This window comes from Phoca vitulina, unplaced genomic scaffold (genome assembly GCF_004348235.1).
Source record: "Phoca vitulina isolate PV1807 unplaced genomic scaffold, GSC_HSeal_1.0 scaffold10, whole genome shotgun sequence".
Taxonomy (NCBI): Eukaryota; Metazoa; Chordata; class Mammalia; order Carnivora; family Phocidae; genus Phoca; species Phoca vitulina.
Window position 1 is genome coordinate 8968790 of NW_022589713.1, and position 6401 is coordinate 8975190.

Consider the following 6401-nt stretch of genomic DNA (forward strand, 5'->3'; position numbering starts at 1 on the left):
CCCCACCATCTGGCCCTGGGCAACCACTGATCTGCTCTCTGTCACTTTATTTTTTTTAAAGATTTTATTTATTTATTTGACAGAGAGAGACACAGCGAGAGAGAGGGAACACAAGCAGGGGAGTGGGCGAGGGAGAAGTAGGCTTCCCGCCGAGCAGGGAGCCCGATGCGGGGCTCGATCCCAGGACCCTGGGACCATGTCCTGAGCTGAAGGCAGACGCTTAACGACTGAGCCACACAGGCACTCCTCTCTGTCACTTTAAATATGCTTTGTCTTCTCTAGACTTTCATATAAATGCGATATACTATATGCCCTCTTTTGTTTGCAATTTGTTTGTTTTGGTGAGTTTAATGGTTTTAGATTCATCCACGTTGTTGCATGTATCAGACGTTTGTTTCTTTTTATTGCCAAGTGGCATTCCATTGAATGAATACACCACAATGTTTATCATTGTCTTGTGGTTTTCAGCTTTTGACTTCTATGAATATGTTATGTACTCATAACAAATCACCACAAAACTTAGTGATCTATTTTTTTTTTTTTAATTTTTTTCCTCATTAAACTTTTGTTTTAATGGCTCTCAAAATTCTGTGACAGATTTTTGGTCAAGTTGTTTCCATTAAAAAGTACTGATTTTAAAAACTAATAACTTAAAACTGCTACACACAAAAAAAACCCGAAATGGTCCACAAAATAAATAGTCTCCTTTCCTTCTGAAGATTTTATGACCCATTGTTATCATGAATGAGTCTTTTACTATTAAACTTAAATGGCCAACTGACACAAACAGTTCTGAGGCCGTGCTTCCACCACTGATTAAGACTGGGGGGGTGCAGGTATTGGGGATACTATTCATTCAAAGCCTTCTGAGCTTTCTGGGCAGACTTGGTGACCATGCCAGCTCCAGCTGCCGTCTTGTCCACTGCTTTGATGGCACCCACAGCAACCGTCTGTCCCATGTCATGAACAGCAAAACGGCTCAGAGGAGGAGAGTCAGAGAAGCTCTCAACACTCATAGGCTTGCCAGGAACCATATCAACAATGGCAGCATCACCAGATTTCAAGAACTTGGGACCAGCTTCCAGCTTTTTTCCAGAACGATGATCTATCTTCTCCTTCAGCTCAGCAAACTTGCAAGCAATGTGAGCTGTGTGACAATCCAGCACAGGTGCATATCCTGCACTGATTTGGCCTGGATGGTTCAGGATAATCACCTGAGCCATGAAGCCAGCTGCTTCCACTGGTGGGTCATTTTTGCTGTCACCAGCCACATTGCCACGACGAACATCTTTGACAGTACGTTCTTGACATTGAAGCCCATTGTCCCCAGGAAGAGCCACACTCAAAGCTTCACGGAGCATTTCAACAGACTTTACTTCACTTGTAACATTGACTGGAGCAAAGGTGACCATCATGCCAGGTTTAAGGACACAAGTCTCCACTTGGCCCACAGGGACAGTACCAATACCACCAATTTTGTAGACGTCCTAGAGAGGCAGACGTAAGGGCTTGTCAGTTGGACGAGCTGGTGGCAGATTGCAACCCAGAGCTTCAAGCAGTGTGGTTCCACTGGCATTCCCATCTTTACGGGTGATTTTCCATCCCTTGAATCAAGGCATGTTAGCACTTGGCTCCAGCATGTTGTCACCATTCCAACCAGAAATTGGCACAAATGCTACTGTGTTGGGGTTGTAGCCAATTTTCTTGATGTAGGTGCTGACTTCCGTAACGATTTCCTCGTATCTCTTCTGGCTGTAGGGTGGCTCAGTGGAATCCATTTTATTAACACCAACAATTAGTTGTTTTACACCCAGTGTGTAAGCTAGAAGGGCGTGCTCACGGATCTGCCCATTCTTGGAGATAACCGGCTTCAAATTCACCAACACCAACAGCAACAATCAGGACAGCACAATCAGCCTGAGATGTGCCTGGAATCCTGTTTTTGATAAAGTCTCTGTGTCCTGAGGCTTCAATGATGGTCACATAATACTTGCTGGTCTCAAATTTCCACAGGGAGATATCAATGGTGATACCATGTTCACGCTCAGCTTTCCATTTATCCAAGACGCAGGCATACTTGAAGGACCCCTTTCCCATCTCAGCAGCCTCCTTCTCAAAGTTTTCTATAGTTCTTTTGTCAATCCCACCACATTGGTAGATCAGATGACCAGCAGTGGTAGACTTGCCCGAATCTACGGGTCCAATGATGACGATGTTGATGTGAGTCTTTTCCTTTCCCATTTTGGTTTAGGTTGAGCAGTGGTTTTCACATCTGTGTTCTGGCAGCAAACCCGTTGTGAAAAAGAAAACTTAGTGATTTAAAAAGGAAATATTATTATATCACAGTTTCTATGGGTCAGGAGTTTGGGTCTAGGTCAGCTGGGTGCTTCTGCCTCCAGGTCTCCCACAAATCTGTAAGCAAGGTGTTGGCCAGGCTGCTCATTCTCCTCTTCATGGTGTTTGGCAGGATTCCATTTCTTGAGGGCTATTGGACTGAGAGCCTCAGTTCCTCTCTGGCTGTTGGTCAGGGGCCTCCCTCAATTTCTTGTCATATGGGTCTCTTCAAAGAGAAGCTCATAATGTGCCCAAGGGCTTCATCAGAATGAGTGAGGAAGAGAGTAAGAGAGAGCAAAAATATGAAAACCAGTCTTTTTGAGCCTAATCTCAGAAGTGGCATCCCCTCACTTTTGCCATAATCTCTTTGTGAGAGATAAGTCACTAGCTTCAGCTCACACTCAAGGGGAGGGTGTTCATAAAGGCATGAATTCTAGGAGGTGGAGATCATTGGGATCCATGTGAGAGGTTGCCTTCCACAGACTGTTATGAACAGTTGTGTACAAGTCTTTGTGTGGACATGTTTTCATTTCTCTTGGTTAAATACCTAGAAATAGAATTGCTAGGTCATATGGACACCTTGTAAGAAATTGTCAGATAATTTTCTCGGGTGGCTGTATCATATTACACTCCTATCAGCAGTGTGTGAGAGTCCTAGCAACTCTACAAGCTTGACAACACCTCGTACTGTGAGTCTTTTCAATTTTGGCCACGGAATGGATATGAAGTTGTATACTTTTGTGGTTTTAATTTGCATTTCCCTGATGATTAATGATTTGAGCACCTTTTTATGTGCTTATTGGCCAATTGTATATATCTTCTTTTATCTATTCAAATCTTTTGCTCATTTTCTATTCAGTTGTCTTCTTATTGCTAAATTGCAAGAATTATTTGTGTAGTCAAGGTCCAAGTCATATATATATATTATATATATAACATATATATAACATACACACACACACACACACACACACACACACAGTGTTTGTGTATGTATACATATACACAAACATACATATACAAATGCATATATGTATTTGTTCTGGAAAATTAAAAGGACAAAGTTACCACTCCCGAGGCTGGAGGACTTCTCCAGGTTATTAACATGGTTAGAGGACTTTTTTGGTAGCTTCCCTTTATAGCCCTGAGGACAGCCCTCTGAGCCACCAGAGCGTGTAGCGGAAAGTCTCAGTCTAAAGTAAATTGGGGGTTACCTTTGGGCTGCTAGTCCAGCCAGGGGTCAAGTCTTTTAGGACTCTCGCTGACTCTACTCCTGACTCATGGGCTTCTATCAGGCAAACTGCTTCTGTGTCACAGTTTACTCCTCTATAAAATAGCAGTATCATGCCTGAGAGTCTGAGGCACAATTAATCTCTGAAATCATTCATTTTGAGAGTGAGCAAGCTAGTACACGTGGAGATTAAAAGGTAGTTATGCTTTGTTGGTTTGATTTTTATTTCTTGTTTAATCATCATTTAACCACAGGGCATTTTTTATATTCACCAACTGATTTTGTGTCTTAGTCATCCTTCACAAAAACATCATTAGATAGAATCACATGGAAGGGAAAGAGGAGGCAGAAGGGGGAAGGGGTGAAGAAGAAGTGAGGAGGAGGTCCCTAAGGAGCTATGTGACTTAGTGGAGTCACAGAGTAAGTGAGGATTGAAGGGGAGGGCAGACTGTAACCTGGAAGTTTCAGTCTCCTTGGCAGGAATACTGCACTTGTCTTCCTGGAGCCTGGTAGCCTCACCACACAGTAGCTGACAGAAAAGTTCAGCTATTCAGGTCAGGTGCTTCCTTAGAATGGGTAGCTGGAAAATTCTGGAAGCCTTTCCATTTCCTATGTCTCACTCCTGAAGCTTGGCACCAGGGTTGCACTGCTTTAAACAACTATTAAATCAAATAATAATTCTAGTCGCCATTTTTTTGGGAAACCTAAGTGTCTCTGTTCTATCTTTTAGAATCCTCCCCCTACCCACAGGCCTTCTCGAACTGCTTCCTCCTTTGGCTCCTGCTTCCCTAGTTAGAACCTTAATAATACCTGGTTAACACCTAGTTTATGGCACTTAATCGGTTTCCTCCAGATGGCAGAGTTCTTTATGCATTTCAAGTCATTATGTATGGAGTATGGTCACCACAAATCTCTGTCCTTCCAAAGAATATTAACCAGGATTTATTGGGTTCTCACTAAGTCTCAGTCATTGTTCCAAGTGCTTAATATGGATTACAATATTTAGTTACCATGACGACCCTAAGAGGTAGATATTATTATACCCTTTATATAGATGAGGAAAAAGGCACAGAAACTTGCCCAGCCGTGGGAGGTGGGAGGCTGGGATTCAAGCCCTGCCAGTCTGATTCCAGAGTCTTTAGTCTGCTGTTAACACCCTGCCTTCCCAATACAGGGCAAGCCCCTGTGTCACCGTCACTGAGTTATATAAATACCTATGGAATTACATTCAATGAGAATTTGTGGAGAAGTAGGCAGACCATTTGTAACCACTATATATTTTTACTTTCTAGTGATTGAGCCCTGATTTCAGGAAAATATCTGCAAATGAAACATGCAGGGAAATGACAGAGGTGAGAAGGGCCAAGAAAGAACTCTGAAGCTTCGAGGCTAAAATCTGGCTTCGAGTCCCACCCATGAAACTTTGCAGGTTGGAGTCCTTGGATGAGGAATTTAGGCTGCTAGAGCTTCACTTTTGTCATCTGTCAAAAAGAACTAATATTTATACCCACTTCAAAATATTTCCTTTCATTTAAAATAAAATTATAGAAGCTTTGCATTTAAAAATTATTTTAAAAAATGGAATGGAAAAATGAAAACACATCCTCCTGATTGAAAATATAATTCCAATTCCAAGAATAGTGACTTGTGAGTCTTCAGCCGGTTTTTTGTTTTACACATCAGATCTCTGGCTCAGTTTCCAACTTAGCAATTAGACCCAGAGTTCAGATGTCAACAGCAGTTTTATTTTAGTGGGGCCATCTGAAAATGAGTTTTTCTAACTCCCATCTAACAATCAGTCTTTTAGTTTTAATTTATTTAATCAGAGTCATGTTTAAAGAAAACTATGCTCATATAGAAAAGACCCACTATCCATTTGCCCCCTTCTGGAAGAAAGTCATCTTCTTGAAAATACTTTCTTTGGCCATGGATCTCCAGCAGAATTTTCCCCTGTGAGAGAGGGATCAAAGAGTAAAAAAGCTGTAACTTTAAAAAATATATATATATATCTTATTCATTTATTTGAGAGAGAGAGATAGGGGGAGAGAGCACAAGCTGGGAGAAGAGGGAGAAGCAGGTTCCCCTCTGAGCAGGGAACCCCATGTGGGGCTCAAACCCAGGACCCTTGAGATCATGACCCAAGCCAAGGCAGACGCTTAACCGACTGAGTCACTCAGGTGCCCTGAAAAGCTGTAACTTTTAAACATTGGAGATCACTGAATAAAAAAAATTGTTAGGACCAAAATGGTATCCTTTCTACAACAACAAAATTAATTTTTCTTCAATTTGTTTTCTCCACCAGGAAAGTGATCATATCAGGAACCGTGAAGTATTAAAGGGAAAGTATATTTAAACTATCATGAAGTAGAAATATTTATTCATGATCTGGCATGGACAACCAATTTGTGCCTGAGGAAGTTAAGAGGACATGTAGTCCGGGGCGACTGGGTGGCTCAGTCGTTAAGCGTCTGCCTTCGGCTCAGGTCATGATCCCAGGGTCTTGGGATCGAGCCCTGCGTCGGGCTCCCTGCTCAGCGGGGAGCCTGCTTCTCCCTCTCCCACTCCCTCTGCTTGTGTTCCCTCTCTTGCTGTGTCTCTCTGTCAAATATATAAATAAAATCTTAAAAAAAAAAAACCCACCATTAAAAAAAAAAAGAGCACATGTAGTCCCACAAACAGTACTGAAGAACAGACAGTAGTAAGTTCTTAAGAAGTGTTAGAAGATGATGAACAAAATGTAACTGATGTGGCAGGGTGCCTCTTTTCCAGCTTGGAGTAGTGAGCTTCCCTCACCTATCAAAGTGGGAAGCAGTTTATACTTTTAGTTTTATGATCT

General features: G+C 42.1%; 1 pseudogene; it reads right to left on the minus strand.

The window, feature by feature from the left end:
• Positions 1–848: 848 nt before the first annotated feature.
• On the minus strand, positions 849–2256 carry LOC116635215 (annotated as a pseudogene).
• Positions 2257–6401: the final 4145 nt, after the last annotated feature.